This window comes from Dipodomys spectabilis, unplaced genomic scaffold, assembly GCF_019054845.1.
Source record: "Dipodomys spectabilis isolate Male_0828 unplaced genomic scaffold, ASM1905484v1 ptg000783l, whole genome shotgun sequence".
NCBI classification, from domain to species: domain Eukaryota; kingdom Metazoa; phylum Chordata; class Mammalia; order Rodentia; family Heteromyidae; genus Dipodomys; species Dipodomys spectabilis.
In genome coordinates this window covers 25910373-25931499 of record NW_024871460.1, presented here as the reverse complement: position 1 = coordinate 25931499, position 21127 = coordinate 25910373, and positions in this window count along the sequence as shown.

Here is a 21127-nt window from a genome sequence, read left to right as displayed (position 1 = left end):
TAAAAAGCATTTTGGCTAGGCAAAATAAAATGGTTTATTCTGTGGTTTCAGATGCCTGTTTGGCCATGCACAAAAAAAATGATACAAAAGCTAAATTTTAAATGATGGAAAATTGTTGGCACAGGTTTTTACTGTCTGTTGGCACCAACACATATTCATGTTGGAAAATGGTCTATTTACACTTTCCAGAGCATTTTTCTGTTATGTTGATTATAGCCATAATCCAGTTCCCTTTATGGAATTAAAGCAATTGGATTGGTCTGGTGTGAACTATCTTGGTGTTGTAAATTCAGCCTAGATTAACATGAATTAAGGGCACTTCCTAGACCAGGTTGAAAATATATGGCCATTTGGCAAGTTAACTCTCAAACCCAAATGTAGATAGCAATAAAGTTGAACAATTTTCTTTGGGGACTAAAATCATATCTTGACTTAATTAAAAATGGATACATTTTGAACATCTCAAATGAATACCATTAGCATTATTTATGCTGTGTTTTCTCTCAATTCTGTTTTGCTATAGGTTTTAATTTGTTATAAGAGCATAAGAAAGCAGATGGTGAATTTCCTGAGTGCATGGTGTTGCTCTGCTTTTTGAAGGGCTGTCATTCTCAGAAATGTAAGACGCACACTAGACCATACCTTTCCAAACAAATCATTTTCAAATATATAAATAGCATAATTAATCACAATGGAAATATAAAATGTTTAATCAGTAGCAGATGGACTGAAACAAAGAAATCATATAAAAAGCTGTTGGAAGTGTTCAATGTTATATATTTTAATGCGCTGGTAAAAATGGATTTGAGAAGGTTGTGATTTTATATACACTTAATTATATGTGTGTACATATATACATATATACAAATGTACATATATACATATATTCACAGTGTTTGTGAATACATATATATACCACATGTATACACATAGTATGTAATTATATAAAAAAATATTTAGCAGTTCATCTAGCTGTTGTAGGAAAATAACTGAGTCACTACTTAGCATAAGAGAAACGTTTATTTAAAAGACAATGGGTGAGCCATTGTTGGTGGTTCATACCTATAATCCTAGCTACTAAGAAGGCTGAGATCTGAGGATCGTGGTTCAAAGCCAGCCCAGACAGGAAAGTCCATGAGACTCTTATCTCCAATAAACTACTCAGAAAACCAGAAATGGCTCTGTGGCTCAAGTGGTAGAGCACTTGAATTGAGTTGAAGAGCTGAAGGACAGTGCCCAAGCCCACAGTTCAAGCCTCACAGCGGACAAAAAAAAGAAAAAAGAAAAAAGGTTAACATACATTATACACATAAACTGACATGTTGAGTTGAAACTGTTTTGTACAGCAACTTAATGATAAAAAAGAAAATTTTCCAAATTTCTCTTTTTGTAATAAATGATGATAGACTAGACCTGTTTCATCTCCACGAAAAGGAGCAAGGTGGTATAAACACTATATGGAAACAATGGAGTGGTGTAACACAGCCAAAGATATTTTGTGGTGATTATTATTTAAATTATTCAAATGAATGTACTTTATGAACAAGAAAGTTCTGACAGTAAAGGAGCAAGGACCTCCTTTTGGAAATTTGGGTCTGGTTTGGACTAAAATCTGCAGCAATAAATGCTAAAACTAATTTCCAGATGGAATACATTGGTTCCAGGGTTTCTGAAATGTTGGCCAGCATGTTGCACAGCTGAAGTTGATCCTTTCTCAGTACTATTACCAAAGGGAGTGGGAAGGGAGCAGAAAACGCTCAATGGAGAACATTTCCCGAGAGATCGTAGGGTTCAGTGTTGAGTGGGGTTTTGCTTGCTTCAGTTTTCCCTTTCTTTGATTTTCAAAGGTCAGCAATTCAGATTATGTCTCCAAATCTTTGTGAACTCTACCCTTATCCTGGCAGAGGAAGGCAATAGGTGAAGTTAATTCTCCTAGCATTGAAAAGTCTAATGATATATCTATATCTATATCTATCTATCTATCTATCTATCTGTCTATCTATATACCCACCATACTTTTGTTACACATTGAATGAACTGAACTGGGGCAGTGAGGTATGGGAGCCTGAAAACTGATGAATTTTTCCCCCCCAAAAAGAAAAAAGAATTATATTGCTAGACAAGTCAGAGTATAATTTTGAAATGTTCTTAGCTATAGATTGTATTTCCTATTTGTTCTATCCTCCTCAAAATACCATCATGGTGAAAGTCTTGGAAGAGCATCTGATGATTACAGTTACAACCTGGCCGCAGAAAGAGGGTGCCATATTGCACTATGGTCAATCTCACGTCCTGGAAATGTCAACATCAATCGTGAATGAAGCAGAGCAGTGTCTTTTACTTTCCATTCAAATAAGGCTCTTCAAAGTAAAACCCTGATTTATCAAACAGTAGCGATTTCCATTTGGAATCCCCAATCTAGGTAATCCATGATTTTTTGAACATTGTAAGTATTCTTACATAGTTCTCTATGGTTTGTTTCAATTCTCTACCTTTTCTTCCTGTCTAGTTGTATGGTTTGGGGCGTGCAACATTTCTTCTTTTCCTTTTCCTCTCCAACTACTTTGCAAACTCCTGAAATCTAAGTTCTATCGCTTCTTCTCACCTGGAATTTTGTAACATTGCTCTCTGCCATATTGAAAAATGTGACAGAGCCTGTTACCCAACTGATTTTTGCTGTTCTTGGGCTTTGTTGTTAGGTTAGACCCCCATCCCACCCTTCTGAACCACATATCTAGTTGGTCTAACCCACCAAACCAGAGTTGGAGTTCTTACTAAAGAGTTTGGTTATTTTCTCTTTCTGACCTGTCATCTTTTGAAAATATTCCTAATTTTGTGAGGTAGGTAGAATGGTGTCTTATTTTATGTTTGTGTTGTTTGTATGAGTTGTATCTAGTTTTTTGCCAACCATGTAATATATAGCAGGCACTCAAGTACATGTTTATGGAATGAATAAGTTATAGTCTCGTTAAGGCCTGTCTTCATCTACCCATGTCCTTGTCATGACCTCTTTCTACTCCTTCATCACATCTTGCTTCTTCTTACCTCTCTTTCTTCACCTATACTTTCAGTAAATGAGCAATCTTTATATCTACCCAATCTTGCCCAGAAATATACATCTATGGATACTAGCTACAAGACGGAAATGCTCAAACTCTTTCCCACCTTATAGCCTTTTCTAACTAAGACCTGGCACTTGATCACATCATTTCTTGCTGCATAGTTTAACTTTTTGAGGAACAGACGAAGAGAAAGTTGAATGAATTGACTTTAGTATTCACCACTCAACAAAATGGCAAGATTCTTAAGAGTGAGGATTCTGTTTATTTTGAATATTCACAGTGCCTTGTACAATGTTAAGAATATAGGAGGTACATATTTATTTATGAGTGATGTAATTTTGGTTATACATCTATCAAACATTATTATATCATAGGCAAGTCACTGGAAAGAAATTTTCATAAAATAAACAAAAGTGATTAAACTCTCACTGGCTGATAGCCCAAGGCTTGATGTAAGTTGAAGGTAGTGGCTATGCTGTAGTTGAAATCAAATGACCTATATAAGTCTAGATGTTCCACTCTACAAACTTCTTTGCATGGAAAGAAGGCATTAAACTCTTTGAAACTACTGAAGTGCCAAAGCCAAAAATTTGCTACACAAGGTTAAAACACACTGAATTGCATACATTGTTAGATAATTCACATTCTTAAGTGTGATTTATTAAAGCAAATAAGTAAATTATTCCCCTGAATGATACAAAATGATAATAACCTTTCTTTTTTCCATCCTCTATCCTTTCACACTTAGAAAAAGATATGTTTGTCTATATAGATAAACATGCCTACATATGTCTACACAGACATATGCTTACCTACATTGCCCAGTGGCTTAATGATAGAGTTGACTTTCTATGACATAAATAAAAATGGAAAATGCTGTTTAGCTCTTCCTTTACCCACATATGAATCAATCATATCTAATATATTATTTCATTTAATTCTAGAAAAAAATTAATAGGTAATGGAAATATTTTGAGATTGAGTTAGTTATTGAGTAATCTGGAGAGATAAAAGCTATAATATCTAAATTTTTTTTTAGATATTTTATCTAAATTTTCTCCTAATTCCATAACTAGATCTTGCATTGCAGATTTAATTTGTGAAGTCAATCAACATTCACTAATTATCTAATAATAACATTATCTAATGCCAAATTTCTTTAGTGTTTGAGGCCAAGTCTTAACGAGAAGGAGCAATGACCCTAAAAAGATAGCCATAGCAGGTTTCCATTGCAAATGCAGAAGTCAGAAGTTGAGAGGCTTCTGTTAATGCTCATCTCAACTGGGAAAAAACAAGACAGAAGAAGGAGTAAGCCTGCCCTTTTAAATTATATTTTTCTTATGTCCAAGTTGTAGTATAAAGGAGTTACCATTCAACAAATCAGTTTGTAAGTACAATGACCCTCGATTGATGCTACCCTTTTTTATTATTCTCCCCCATCCTTCCTGACCAATTACCTCCCCTCAATTTTCTTAGTTTCATGAGATATTCATTGAGTATTATGACTGCTCCTCCCTGCTCCATTGCTCTCCTCACTCCTTTGTACCCTCCCTTTGACCTCCTGCTCACACCTTTCCTGCGCCAGTTTCCTGGTATTCATTTTGTTGGACTGGGGGTTTGTTTTTCTAAGGAATTACACCATCTGAGGGAGTAATTTTTAATGATCTGCCTGACCACATACACACAGTACCAATAGGAAGAAAAATAAAAGACTCAGCCAAAAGACTGCCCTTGGTAAAGCATTGAAATCAAACCCATAGGCCCTTGAGTCACTTTGATTGCCTTCGATACTTCTGTCACCTATTAATATCTAACTTAAATGTTAGTTGTTAATTGTTAATGTCGAACTTAATTATATTTGTATCGTAACTGCATTTGTAAAATAGACCTAATGTTGAACTTAACTCACAGAGTTGTGATGTGTAGATGAATTAATACTTTCTTTTACAGAAGATGACTCATTACATTTTATGAACCAAATAAACTATGCTTAAATGAAGAATGACTTTCCACAGATTTTCAGACATGTTTAGAGATATGAACAGTATCTGTCAAATTTCATGTGCATATTAAGTACTACCAGCTATTATTTATGATGTTCAGGTAATAAATATGTATCTGGAAGTTTTTATTTGCATATATTAAATATGAGCAATTTTTATTTATAATGTTCCAGTAATAAATATACTAAGAATGATCGGTCAAATGAATTTACCTTGCTTCCAATTTTCAGCTTCTGTTGGAAGAATAATTGTGTTCTTCAACAAAACAGGATCACAGAAAGAGACATATTTTTTCTGGTAATATACCAGGTTTTTCACAGATGTATTGGGCAGCTCAAGAACAGTGCTAGTTTGGAGGAGCCAGGCTCATTCAATGGGCTACAGTCATTCTTCTCAAAGCCATCCTTAGCTGGAGGACAGAACTTTCCTGGGTGAAAAGTGAAACTGTCGCATTGCCTTAGTTAAATGAAATAAAGCCCTGTCCCTCTCCATAGACAGCACAACTGAATCAGAAGGATAAAACATTAAAAAAATACAGAAAGGTTACAGTTACATCTGTACAGCATCTTTACAAGAAAATAAAAGTTAAAATAATACAGAGAAAAAACTTGGCTCCCTGATATAAGCAACTTACTCTTTCTCTTTTTAAATTTTATTTTATTGTAAGAAATCTGTACAGAGGTGTTACAGTTAGGAGTAAAGTAAATGAGAACATTTCTTGTCGAGCATTGTTACCCCCTCCTTTGTCGTTCTCCCACTATCCCTTCCCTCCCCCACCTTCCCACTCCTCTCACCATCCTCCCAGAAGTTGTAAAGTTCATTTCCAACAAATTGTCTTCTGATTATCATTGTTGCAATGGCTTGTCCCGTGTCCTTGTTTCAGTGATTTGTTATTCCCCTTCCCCTTCCCAAATTAGATAAATGTATATACAAGATGCAGGTTACCAAAATCAAATACAGTGACAACAGAGGATATACAACAGGGGGAAGAACATACAAAAGAAACAAAAAAAATCGCATAGTTCATTAAGAACAACAACAACAAAGACAAACCCCTTGTGTCTGTATTTTGGGGTTCATTTCGTTTAGCATCTTCCTATCTGGTCAAATGTACAAAGCTTTTGAGCTTTACTGCTCATCTGATAAGAGTATCCTAGACCTGTGTGTGTGTGTGTGTGTGTGTGTGTGTGTGTGTGTGTGTGTGTGTATGCACACATGCATGTGTGTGTAATACACACTGTAGATGTATAGGTGTTCACTCATAAGACTATGTGTATCATCATTAATATATTCTTAGAATAAGAAATGGTGACTTTAATAAACAATTGGGTAGGTGTCAAAACACCAAAGGTTCTTAAATCCCCTGATGGAGGAATCAGTTGTTTAGTGAATGAATCAATGGAGAAATGAGTCAGAAAGTTAAGTGAGTGAATTTAAATAAATAAATAAGCTCCAATGAGATTTTTTTTTTTTACAAAAAAGGATGCCTTTCAACCAAAGTGATGGCTCTGTCATCTCATCCAGAAGCAGGATTACAGAATTTTAGACAAGAAAGTATCTTGTTAAACAGGTGAACTCAGAAAGAAAGAAAGAGGTCCACTAAGTCACTAGAGCACAAAATGAAGAGCACACACTAAAATGAAGAGATTTGTTTCCCCAACTCATGGCAGCAAGGTCAAGTGCTTCCATTGCTAATAGCCAGTGAAGCAATGAATGACAGACCATTAATGGACATCTTAAGTTATGGGAAGGAAACAAGCTTCCCAAATGAATGTTCTTCCAAAGTACTAAAAGGAAACGATCAGCAACCTAGACCTAGAAGAAATCTGGCATTAAAGAGCTTCTTTAACATCTCAAAATGTATACCTCTGGTTTAGTTAAAAGTAAAGAATAATCAAAGTCCTATGGGATAAGGGAGCTCCATGTTCTTGGTGACTAGTTAGTGTCCATATTCTCAATTCTGGAAACCTATAGATTTCTAAAGTAAAAAATAATAACAAAATAGAAGTACTGTTACTATTAAGAAACAGGCAAATGAGAAGTAGGTGGAGTTCACTTGCACAAGTTCAGTAACTTCTTATTTCTGTGTCTCAAACTTATTGAGATTTGTCAAAGGGAATGGCAAAAATTTGATTTTTAGGGCTTCCATGTGTGTAGTATCACCACACAGCTAGACAAAAAGATAAAGCTGTAAAAACTCTCAGGGCCTGGAAAGGAATTGCAACCTTCACATAGGATTTTTTGGTTCACTGGATCTGTGATATTATTGTGGGATTTTCTTTTAACCCTTAAGCACCTATGTCTTTTGCTGTCACAATAAAACTCAGGAGAGTTATAAGTGGGTACACAAAGCCCTATTTTGTCATACCATTTAATCACAACAGGGTTCTCATTGTAGAACATCAAGTTCCAATTCTTTTGCCAATTCCCTTAGCAGATAGAAAGGAAAGGGTACCTTTGAGAAGACTATTTATTGCATTATCAGCAAATGGTACTTGTCCTTCTTTGATAAAGAACTGCTTGCTTTCTGGGGTCACTGTTTCATCTTTCTTCGTGTCCTATACTGCTGATTCAAGTATAGTGATGCTTACTGACTTCAAAGGCAGCTTAATAGTGCATGGAGAGACACAGGGAACATGGTGGGAATATTTCAGTTAGCACTTTACGAGGTCAGGATTCTTTTCTGTGATCTTCCTATGTACATTTCCACTTTTGTCTTACTGTTGGCATGAACCAATGGGTCTCTTTTCAAACCACAACCCCCATTAAAGTCATTAAAATGTTTCATCCAAATCTTACAGACTATATAGTGAATACTAGAATCTTCTACTCTGTGGATGTGATTCATATTGTTTTGCTTGGAAACTCTCTCATCATTGACCTGTGGGTGAAATCAAAATTTTGACATCCATTTTGTAATACCTTCCTTGGATATAAGTATATTTGTGGCAATCATGAAGATGATAAATTAGAATGCAGAATTTCTTGCAATAAAACCAAATCCAATAACATCCATGGTGCTTCTTGCAGTAAGCCCCTCCCCTCCAAATTTGATAATGTGATCATGTTGATGGAAAAAGAAAGAATGGACTTGTTTTCATTTTCTTTCCAGCCTCAGTATCCAGTGGTTCCAAAAGCATATTCAATTTATTAAAAAATTGATACATACACAATCTCTATGCCTAGCCATTTTCTTTATCATAATGAGATGCATCTTTCTGGATTTTCTGCACAATCAGATTGTAATTAAGCAGAGCAAGATGCAGGTAAGTGCATGAGATGCATGTTCAATTAAAAAAAGAAAATGCTGGTTAAGTATCAATTTGTATGACATTCAGTTTACAAGGGGATTTTGAAAGCAACTCCTTCTTTCTCATATATTTCCTTTTATATGTGTGTATTTGCACCCATGTAGGTTTTCACACTGAAATCATATTCTCATTTCATATGCAGGAGTTGCTGCCACATGTATTGCCCCCATCCAAGAAAATGTTGATATATGTTGAAAAATCTCCATAAAAAATAAAATGCTTGCATAAATTCATGTAGGGAAAATTAAAAAAAAATAAAAAGCAACCAAGACCCAGCAGGCTGAGTCAATGTATAGCTTGCATATGGAAACAATGACATGATTGTTTACTCACTGGTTTAATGATATTCACTTTCTCCTAATGGTAATGTGGAAAATGTGAGTACCAGATGCTGCACCCAGAGCAGAGAACAGAGGAAGATCTAGAGTAGGGAATTTATCCTGACACCAGAATGTGGTGTAACTCTTCAGTTTATTAACGCCGTGTTTTTTTTTTTTTTCAGGAAAAAAATACTTTGATGCCTGCAGCTTGAATTTCCATATTTTTATAACGGTTCAGCAACAAATTTACATATTTCCTGGAATCTGCAGATATAAAAGCGGTAAAACACTCCAGGCATTATTAGACAGTAGATTATAACCCATTACTATTGTTTCAATTAGCAATGTAAAAGTGACCTGCAGTGTTCAGATGACCCACTAATGGATTTAAACGCTTTCAAATATTAATGCAGGTTTTCTAAAGATGAATCCCAAACCCATTATTCCTGGAACAACTATGAGCTGAAAAGCTGGCAATGATTGTGCATTATGTGGAAAGGCTCATGGTTAATTAAATGAATACCTAGCATTACACTATTCACTTTAGTGCTACAAAATTATTTCTCATTGATTTTTACATTCTGAGTCCATGATTCAATTTACTTCTGCAATTTGTGTTGCTGTGTCAATAAAAGAGGACGGCTTGAGGATGGAAGCATTAGAGACTGATAAATACATTAAGATCCAATGAAAACTGCTGTTTTCCCATTGTTTTCCTCTATTGAAATATCATTTGTAGCAGTACTTTGTTATGTATTATTAATACAATTTTTGTTTGCTTCCATCTGCTCTCTCCTCCTCCTTTCTATTCAGGAACTGGAATGTTAGCAATTGCTCGAGGGTGAGTAGCTAATTTTTCAGTAACAAGTTCTCTCACTATCAAGAACAAAAGCACCATCAATACAAATCTGTTATTTCATGTTAAATGAACTAGAAGGGTAGGCTGTTCATCAAAGACAGTGTATGGAGTGTGTGTTTGTATGTGTATGTATATGTGTATGTGTATGTGCTATAATTTCAAGTAAATGCCAATCCTGTTTGTTAAACCATGAAATTCAAAAGCAACAACAAACAGGTCTAACCCCACTATACAATGTATGTAATATAAATACAATTTGATATATTTATGAAGTGTATATTTTATTTAAGAATCCTATTTTAAATCTTACTACTAAATTTGCACATGCCTTTGCTCTTTTCAAACTCATTTACTCAGTTGTCTTAAAACTTTTTAAAATAATTTTTATTGAAATTAATTGATTACATAAATTTCACAGTACTGTGAGATAGTGATACTTAGTTTAAGGTCACAAATACATTTTAATCTTCACAAGGCAAATTGTCATTCACGGTCAATAATGTTTCTGAATTCTATGAACTTTGACAATACAAGTCTTTCTTCCACAGCGGGTGATATGTACATTTCTTTCCTTTGCTTAGTGTAAGCTGTTCCCTCCTTCCCTCTCGTTCTCTCCCTCCCATTGCTGCCCTTCAGTTGCTTAGTTCATTTTCATCAATGTCCAGTTCAGCTGATGGGCCCCTCTATTGTGTTTTCCTGTTTCCCTCTGATTCTGTGTCCTCTTCCTCTGTTCCCTCAGATGTACACACACACACACACACACACACACACACACACACACACACACACACACACACACACACACACACCATATATGTGGTTAAGAACATGGAGTTATTTAGAAATGATATGTCAAATTGAGTGGAGGTCCTTTGTTTCTCGAGTCCTGTTTACTTTGTCATATCTCCTTGCATTTTGGATTTAACATCCGCATATCAGGGAGACCATGTGCTGTTTTTCTCTCTGCTCTTGGCTTACCTTGCTCAAAATAATTTGTTCTAGTTCCATCCATTTCTCTGTGAATGACAGTATTTTGTCCTTTCAAATGGCTGCATAATATCTTATTGTATATAGGTACTACAGTTTTTGGATCCATTCATCTGTGGTGGGGCATCTGGATTGTTTCCTTACCCTGGCTATTGTGAACAGTGCTGCAATGAACATGGAGGTACATGTGTCCTTGTATCCTGGTTCCTGTTGCTCAGGGTAAATGCCTAGGAGTGCTATGGCTGGATCATAGGGGAGATCTATCTTTCTGAGGTACCTAATACTGCTTTCCAAATTGGTTGTATTAGTGTTCATTCCCACCAGAGCTTAAAGTTGTGTGTTGAAATTTGTTTTAATGTTTTGGTTTACTTCCTAGTCATGTATTATTTTCACATGACTTAGGAAATGTTAGGTGTGCATTGTAAATATAACTTTCCCTAAAAAAAGTAGGCAAATGAAACTATTACCATCTTGTACCTAAGATTACCCCCTTGGCATTGATGGTGTGGAAATCAATTATTTCTATGAAGATTGTCACTAGATCATATCTCATCCATGTGTAGATTTGTACTCTGCATTAGTCATGATAGATAATACAACTTCAAGGGAAGTAGTGTACTCATCCTTCAAGCAGTCATAATTAATTGTCTTCCTTTTTTCATAAAATCCTCTACAAGTATTTCTTTTCAGATTGAGCTGAGTTGCTGGCTAAAATTTGAGTTTGGCCATCATGAATTAATGATCATTTCAGGAGTGCTCTTTTCTTCGCTTTATGTACAATTTTATTTATCTTTCAAGGTTAGTTGTATGATTAATACCTTCTTTTTATTCTTATGTATTTTATTATGTCTAAGTAGTTGTACAAAGATACTTCAATTAAACATGTCAATTCATGAGTAGATTCATCTTAATCAATGTCATATCTTTCATGGAAATGATCTTTTTTGTTGTTTTTTGTTGAGACAAGTTCTAACTACATAGCCCAGGCTGGCCTTAAACTTCGCATTCTCCTTCCTCCCAAGTGCTGACTATAACTTTGAACTACCATATATAACATCATTATTAATTGATGGAGGTCGATTTAAACTAATAACTCCTTTTTTCTACTATAATATAAAAAGTAAACTATGAAATATTGCTGATGAAAATTTTCATGGCTGTATTTGTGCCACTGGTAAGATATACAATGATGCCATTTCTCTAAAAGTGGTTTGGCCATAAGTGGTCCTAAACTTAAAATTTTTTGTATAACCTTGAACAAAATTGAAATTCTATCTATTTTTAATTAGGTATAACAAATAACTATGAGTCAGGTGCTAGTGGCTTATGGCTACAGTCCTAACTATTCAGGAGGTTAAGATCTGAGGACCCTGGTTTGAAATCAGACTAGGTAGAGAGTACTTGAGATGCCATCTTTATTCAATAATCAAAAATGTTGCGTTAGAGGTATGGCTCAAGTGATAGAGCAACAGCACTGAGCAAGATAGACTGAGAAATAATTGCTAGCTTAGGAAAACATGTAAACTGTTCATTCAGAACTCAAATGTCATTTATGAGAATGAAAATTTGGAAACATCCTAAATGTTTAAAATAAAAATAATCAACTAATAATTTTGGTATGCAAGTATAATTACACATACATATAACTAATCAAAATGTATGTAATATGTCTTATGACTTCCAATTTGTTATTTAATGTTAGGGCTATTTTGAGGATATCTCTATGGTTTTTATTTTACATAAACAACTTGTGTTCATAAAGAATTACAAAAATCTACATATTTATAAATCTACATGTATGTAGATACATAGAAAGAGTGGGTAGAATGAGGACATAAATACTATAGGGTTAAGAGAGACTATTTGGTGATGTGCTATGTGATATTCTTTCCTTTTTATTGTTTTGGGGCCAGTCTGGATCTTGAACTCAAGGCCTAGACATGGTTTCTGATCTTATCTGTTCTAGGCTAGAACAAGTCGTCAGCAAAGTAGACAGCAAAGCCGTAAGTCGTGGTCATTATATTTTTACCGTTCCCCCCCCCCCCCCAATGAGTACAATGTTACCTTTGGAGTTGTAGCTTTTACCTGTTTTGCTCACTACTATACCTTCTGTGCCTGTGGTCAAAAAAAAAAAAAAAAAGTAGAGCTATAGGCTCTAATTTCTGGCTTTTGGGTGGTTAATTGGAGATAAGAATCTCACAGACTTTCCTGCTGGGCTGTCTTTGAGTTACAATCCTTAGATTTTAGCCTACTGAGTAGCTAGAATTATACACAAGAGCCATTGGTGCCCAATATTTTTGCTTTTGTAATTTTAATTTGTGTTTTTAAAATACTTCCACAAACAACATGGGTAACATAACTTTGTTAGTTAAAATATGATGAAAGATTGAATTTTAATTATGCTACATACAAACTAAGTGAAGAAAATGTCTTGGTAATTTTTAGGAAGGGAAAGATAGAACAATTATATTAAAATATAGTTCTGTTTTTGCCTGTCAAACAACTTGATTAGAATACTAGCTTGTCAGTTTACTACTTCTCTTATCTGACCTTTAGTTTCCTCAGTGGGTATGGTAAGTGAGCAAAGAGAATACTTGGCTCAGATGCATGTGAATATTGAGATAGAGCAACTGGAGAGAGCTGCAAAAACTCTTAAATATCAATAATTTCTTACCACTGTTTCCATTCACTGTTTAATTTACTCTCCAACCCAACAGAAATTTCTGTTCTAAAAAATGTCTTTTTTTAAAAAAGAGTTAATTTATTCAGTAAATCAAGATGGGAAGAAATAGCTAATGCATGACTATAAAAAATTTGTTGATTATTTGGCTCTGAAATAAAAACTTTTCATAGATGGAGGCATCACATTAGGTATAGAACCCAAAGTGAGAAGGAAGGGCTTCCAACTAGGAAGTAGTTCTTTCCTTTGAGGAAGCTCCTATCGACCCCTGTCCCTGCTCATTACACATGTTCTACAGCTTAGAATTAGCACCTGGCTTGGGTGCCTGTAGCTGTGCACCTGACTGGTGAACATAGGAAGGACTAGCCTCTAAGCTTCACCCCTATACTTCAGCAATCACTATGGCTAAAGATAGATTCTGAGAAAATACTCTTCATTCAATCTTGGGCTTATCCTCACGCTTCAACAGATGTACAGAAAGGACCTTAGGCTCTCAGCACATCAGTGTGTTCTTCAAACAGGAGCTATTCACAATATAAAATCATAGGCCGTGGGGTTGGGAAGGTGGCTCAGTGGTAGAGCACTTGCTTTGCATACATGAGGCCCTGGGTTCCTCAGCACCACATAAGCAAAAAGAAAAAAGCCGGAAGTGGCGCTGTGGCTCAAGTGGTAGAGTGCTAGCCTTGAGCTGAAGAGCTGAAGGACAGCGCCCAGGCCCAGAGTTCAGTCCCTACGACGGGAACCCTCCCCCCCACAAAAAAAAAAAATCATAGGCTGTTATGAAGATGAAAAGAACTTCTCTACACCACAGACTTAAAACAGAGGAAAACAGAGAGTAGTTCGTGAATGTTTCTTCCTATTGCTATTACTATGGTTTTGCCTCCCCTATGGAAGAACAAAATGACAATTTCAAGAAGCCTGGCCTAAGTTGAGCAGAAACATGGAATGTTGGAGCTGGGAAGGTGGCTCAGTGGTAGAATGCTTACCTCCCATGCATGAGGCCCTGGGTTCAATTTTTCACAGAAAATGCCAGAAGTGGGTACTGTGGCTCAAGTGGTAGAGCACTAGCCTTGAGCTGAGGAGCTGAGGACAGCGCCCAGGCCCAGAGTTCAGGCCCCACAACCGATGAAAGAGAGAAAGAACCTCTACAAAGTAGAAAAGGAATTTTTTTATTGTGAAAATACCGTACAGAAGGGTTACAATTACATGGGCAAGGTAATGTAACAAATTGTACATGCTATTGTTGCAATGGGTCCACCTGTATCCCTATTTAAACGATCTGTTTTTTCCCTTCCCCTCCACAAATTATACCAACATCAAATACAGTGAAAACAGGGGTTATACCATGGGGGAGGGACATACAAAGCAACAAAGAAATCATCTTATAAATATGTTGGAAACAATTGCGAGAAAGAAAAAACATTTGAATCCTTATCTTGGGGTTCATTTCGCCTAACATCAACTCATCTGACCATTCTGCTTGACTCAGACATATACTAGTTATTGCAAATAAGGGAAATCATGGGACCTATGTTTCTTTGGGCCTGGCTTACTTCACTTAATATAATTTTTTCCAAGTCTTTCCACTTCCTAACAAATGGGGCAATGCCATTCTAATAACAACAGATGCTGGAGGGAATGTGGACAGAAAGGAATCTTTGTGCATTGTTGGTGGGAGTGTAAACTTGTTCAACCACTTTGGAAAGTAGTATGGAGGTTCTTCAAAAGACTCCACATAGAGCTCCCCTATGACCCAGCAATCCCACTTTTGGGCATTTACCCAAATGATCACAAACAAGACCACACAAAAGCTAGCAGTACTACTATGTTTATTGCAGCATTATTACCATAGTAGAAAAAAATTTTAAATAAGTTTTTTATTGTGAAAATACTGTGCAGAGGGGTTACAGTTACATGAGCAAGGTAATGAGTACATTTCTTATCCAACATTATTGCCTGCACCTTTAGTATGGATTATTAAGGCCAAGAAATTTCTTGACTAAAACTCCTCTACAAGTTCTTGCATTATTTCTTTGATAGGCACAAACAGGCCTATAAGTATTCAGAAAGTGTAGTTTTTTGTAACTCAATGAAACCTTAAGACTACGTGGCACAATCACCTTAACTTATTCTTCCTTCAGAGGGGCCAGGATGAATTGCTGAGTGCTGCCTTCCCAGATGCCAGGATTAAACCTACTTTTCTTGTCTCATGGTTCTGGGCTCTCTCTAGCGAATCGATTTTTCTCTATCATCTATAGTACCTTTAAATTAACTCCTTCTCCCCTGCCCCACAAAAAAGAAACCCTGCTGTACTGATAAGTCATGGAACATTAAAAAAACACATATTTCTTGCAGTATTATATTAGATAAATGCCCTTGCATATTAAACTACACACGCATGCACACATACACACTTAATTTTTAGCCAATAGGCTGCTAGATCTAGAGCTTACATGCACATTTTTATAGGAAAATTCAAGCTCCCATGTGTGGCTGCTTTCTCAGTAATGCTTTGCCGAGGAATGACTAGAATGATAATTCAGCAGCTAGGCCCATACAAGGGCAGGTGTGTTGCTCATTGGGTCTAGGGAACATTGAGGGAGAGTCTCATTGTCTGCTGCAATATAAAAGGAATACTTGATCTGAGTGTGTCATTCATTCATTTAGAGCGAATGGTCACAGTTAAATGGACAGAGGCTGAATCATTTAGCTCTCAGTACAGCAGACTGGAGTACTGTCAGTAGATGAATCTTTATTCAGAAATGACAACTGAGGACAGTGTCATGAACTGTACTTTGCCCAAGTTCACTTAGCAGGGAATATAGTACTCTTTGTATGTGACCAAAATGAAGAGGGTATTAATTTTGTTTTTGTTTTGTACCTTGATTATCTTTCCTTTTACCATTACTTTAATGGAATCACAGCAGACAATAAGATATAAACATCATGATAAGTGGCACACAAGTAACAAGGGGGAGTCAGGTAGAGAGAAATAAAGTGGAATGAAAAAGAGCATTCAATCATGACACAGTCAAGATGTACATTGCCAACATGCATTTTCTTCTAAATGTTTTCACAAATTTGAGAGTAATATTCTCTTTATTTAAAGTTATCTAAGATTAATTTACATCAACAGAAAAAAGTATAGCCTCCATACTATACTATAAAAGCTATAAAAATCTAACTGGCAGAAATTCAATAGAAATTATTATAGCTGTAAAGCATTAGAACACAATAAATGGTATAGATTTTTAGGAATTTATTGTCTAAGGTAGATAGTGCATGCAATATTAAAGCTATGTGGAATTCATCTCAAGAAATACTTATTCAGAAGTTAACTAAATAAGGCTACTGGAGATTATTAAGGTCACCATAAAGACACTAAGCCTTCTCACCACCAGTGGAGAGAAAGATTCTGAAAATAGAATCTTTGCTATGCTTAGTGTCAGAACTCCACAAAGAAAAGAATATGTGTGTGTCAAGACTCATTGCATAAAATACCTACTTTTTGAATGATTACATAAATAGCATCATTTTCTAAAAGCAATAGGAAATTTTACATAATATGATCAGAAGAGGGAAACTGCAATTGTGCAAGCCTCCATGCATTTTTGCAAGAAAAATGTTGTGAATTCATTTTCTTTGTTATGGCTTTAACTAAGCCAGCTTCTCACCTCTAATCATCACACGCTTTTTCCCCTCTACTTTAATTATGCTTCAAGTTCTAAAAATGAGTTAACCACTTACATAGGGAATTGGATTTGCCTTGAGGAGAAAATGAAGATAAATAAATAAAAGCAAAGGGAAGACATCACTGACCACTACCTTAGTACCTATTTCAGGCACTGGAATGAAGCACCCAACTTATTCATAGAATCATAAAGACCCATTCCAATTGCACAGAACAACTGAAAATAGTGCTATAAATTAGTTCTTCATTTAATTCACAGCAGAGAGCCTGAGAACTGAAACAGAGAGGGCTCTCAGTCTACTGAAGGAAATTGTAGCTTTAAAGACAATGGGGAAGAAAATTGCTAGAAAGAGAGGAACAATTTAACTGGAAACTTGGCTGTGCATCATATCCTTTCATCCAGCTTAAAAAAAAAAATCAATTCTTCAGCTTACCCTTACAACTTTAATTGCAAGGCTGATTATATCACAGAAGAGCAAACATGAGATTAGATCTGAAAATATGTAATTTACTTTGGCAATCAAATAACAACAAAGCTATCGAAAATATAACATCCCTTTCATTTATATACCGAGCATATGTTTTAAACTCTAAAATACATGTTCACTATACATTTAGATAGGATGGCTTTTATCAGAAGGTATTTGAGAAGTCAAGCCTTTATTTGGTCTCAATATCCAGGATCTGGGCAGGGTCTACTGAATCTCATGTTGTGTTTTGACTATTTTTCCTGCTATAAGGTTGGAGGAAAGCAGATGTGGTGTTCAACAACACTTTTCTTAGATTCTAGATACTAAGCTAAAAGCAATGATGCATCAGCATGTAAGAGCTTGTTACTGGATCATCATTTTCCAGAACTGTATATTCTGGTGTTAGTTTGAATTAGCTCAATGGAATTAGCTGGTGTCTATTTTTAATGATGATTCTCCAGAATATGATTTCATGGGTTTGGATATTCAAATTTCCAAATTTGTGATGTTCTGTAAGAATATTGCAATATTTCTGACATTAACACGGTTTGTCTTTAAAAATCACATAACTCGCTCATTTTTCAGATGAAGAAGATGAGAGTCTGAGGGTTTGAAAACAGGAAGGAGCAGAGAGTCAGTGGCTTGTGCCTGCAATCCTAAGTACCTAGGAGGCTAAGATCTGAAGATCACTTTTCAAAGCCAGCCTAGATAAAAATGTTTATGAGTTTCTTATCTCTAATTAACCACCAAAAGTGGAGCTATGACTCATGTGGTGGAGTGCCAGCCTTGAATGATATATTTAAGGCATAGTGCCCAGGCCCTGAGTTCAAATCTTACTTCCAGCAAACAGTAAAATAAAATAAATAAAATAAAGTAATAAATGCAACAAAATGAATAATAAAACAGAAAAGGAAAACTAAGTAGTACAACATATTCCTTAAAAGAACCATTTCATGCTTAAAATTGACATTGAGCTGAACTGTATTATTGATTAAAAAGAAGAAAAAGAAAAAGAAGAAAAAAAAACCCTGAAAGTGTTAGGTTCTACTTGACATTGCCTTCATTGGAGCTTAGTGTATCTGATGTAATAAATTCACACTTTTCAAAATGTTCAATTCTTTCATACAATAGCAGCTTATAAAAAAGAATATAGACTAAAGAGTAAGTTGCATAATGAGATTTAATCTATGTAAAATATGTCCCAGAAGAAATGTCCTTTACTTTGATCATATCCCTTGAAACAAGGTCCCCTGCTGGAAACCACAGTAAAATGGGAGCTTGGGAAAAAACTTGTCTGGCAAGCAAGGTTGCTTTTTAAAATAGAAGTTCACCAAGTGCATGATCCTGGGGTGGGCTTAATTAATGTCAATGAAATTTTGAAGGTTCCCTGAGGCTTAAAGGGGAAATAAATCTCTCTGGATTTTCCTTGCCTTCCTCTCTGAGGTACTCAAGATTAGACACATACACACACACACACACACACACACACACACACACACACACACACCCCACAGGCACACCTGGGCTCTGTCATACCCATGCACATGTGTGTGTCCACACACAATAGGTATTTGTTTCATTATAAAATATTTCTTTTATTATTTTCTGTATTAGAGTAGGCTCACATATCACTTTAGCCATCACACTCCACATGGCTCTGAATGTCAGCACAATCTTGTTTTTCTTTTAAAATGACTGAACCCAGTTCTGTAAGTAGACATAGCTTCTGCAACTGACTCTTTTATATATATTGAATGCAGCTCTGGCAAGTTCAACTGAAAAAGCATCCCTGGATAGATTCTTCAGTTATTTTTTATTAAAATTTAATTCCATGTTAAATAGTTCCTCATCAAATTGAAAGAGTTTGTTTTTTTCCAAGTGTACATTCCATTTCTTTTCATTCAGAGTCAATGAGATTCTGGGCTTGATTGCATAGCCTTCTCCCAGAAACAAATTAATACAAATGCCAATGAAATGTTCAATTTTATTTTAGATTGGTTGCATATAAAAAGACTTACCAAGAACAGGTTCACAAATTACAGTAAACCATTTTTCTGGAAAAGTGAAAGAGGAGGCTAGAGATCAACTTTTATTAATAACTAATGAATAGAAGATAGGAGTCTAATCTGTGAATATATCAGATTTCTCAGTGTACTCCCCCCACATACACATTTCAAAATCACCCATCCACTGAGCCACACCTAGGGAAACAATCATACTCACTTCCTTGGAACAGCCTGAAAAACAAGATTATTTTTATGCGAATTCTCTTCCAGTAGTTCTCCTGCTCTTCCATGAATTCAGCTACATCATTCAGCCTCTGAGGCACCTTTCAAGTCTTGTTTTGAAGACCTCAATTTTTCTAAAGATTTCAGAAATCTCAGAAATATTCAAGTGGTCAGTCAAATAAATATGGTGTTACCACCTGTGTGGTTTCGGGGTTTGCTTTTGTAGTTTCTAAGACATTCTAACATTATTTAATTAGCTAAAATTTCCCCTCTCTTGAGAAATGGAAACTCAACGGAATGTCAACAATTGCTGTCAGTCTGCTGCAGGCTAAACTCATTACACAAAAACTAAAGGTAAAAATAGTCCAAGGCTGAATTCTTTGTCAGAATTTTGAGGCCCACACCTTATGTCAAGGAATCCATTTACGATTCTAGGAAAATGACAAATTGGGAAGCCTAGCTAATAAATTATCTCAACGGAGACAATAATTGATCAGTCCTTGCACAGAAATTTATCTAATTAGCCAAATAGCATATCAAGTTGTGTCAGGGATTATCTGAGTAGCACATTTATGACTTGATGAATCTTTGTTTTCCTATCTTGGTATGGCCAACAACAACAACAAAAGACTCTGCTGCTTTGTATTCCTAAAACAAATCTTTTTACCTCTCAAGAAAGAAAAAAAAATCATTATCTTTTAAGCAAAGCATAGCCAAGAACTGAAGAGAAATGCCTTACTTTATCTCAATTATCACAAAGGGTTTGGGATCCATAGGCTCATTACTAAGGATAATAAAATTTGGCATTTTCTATTGTCTGAGGTTTTATAAAGGCTAAATTTCTTTCTTTATTTAAATAGATGATAGCAAAGAGCAAACTACAAAAACAAGTGCTATATACTGAAGGCATGTGAATTACCTCCTTCCGTAGGATAATGCAAATTAGAAGTATGTAAAGCTTTGTCTGCACCTGGGATCTTTAATGAGGATAAAGAAAAATCAGACAGAGATTCTCCTGGGGAAAGAGAGGATCGTTATTTGAATAACCTGCAGTGAATTCTAATCAATGTGACGTGACTTTGAAAATGAATGTGGTCTTTCAACCCGCTGTACTTGAGCTGTAATATTAATCATAACTTCATGGTACAGTAAAGCTTATGACAAATGCTCATCCAGTAGACTCAGAAAAAGACTGGCTTAGATGTTCCATGCCGAGGAGGCATGGAACTACGGAAATACCAAGATTCTTTCCTTTTCCTCCTTGCTAGTCTATTTATTGGCTACAGTATTCTGATATCTTTCCTTTATTATCTCAAAATGGTCTGGTGCACATTGCATGTCATAACTGTAATTGTTTTCTTTTTTTGTAAAGGTGACATTTTACATGTAGCTTATTTCCTGACACACTCTTAGGAGTGTTATTTAACATTAAATTATACCAGGAAACTGGTGTGCCAATCTGCTAAGGATGCATTAAGCAGTCCAGCAAACCTCTGAGACACAGGAGGGAATTTTA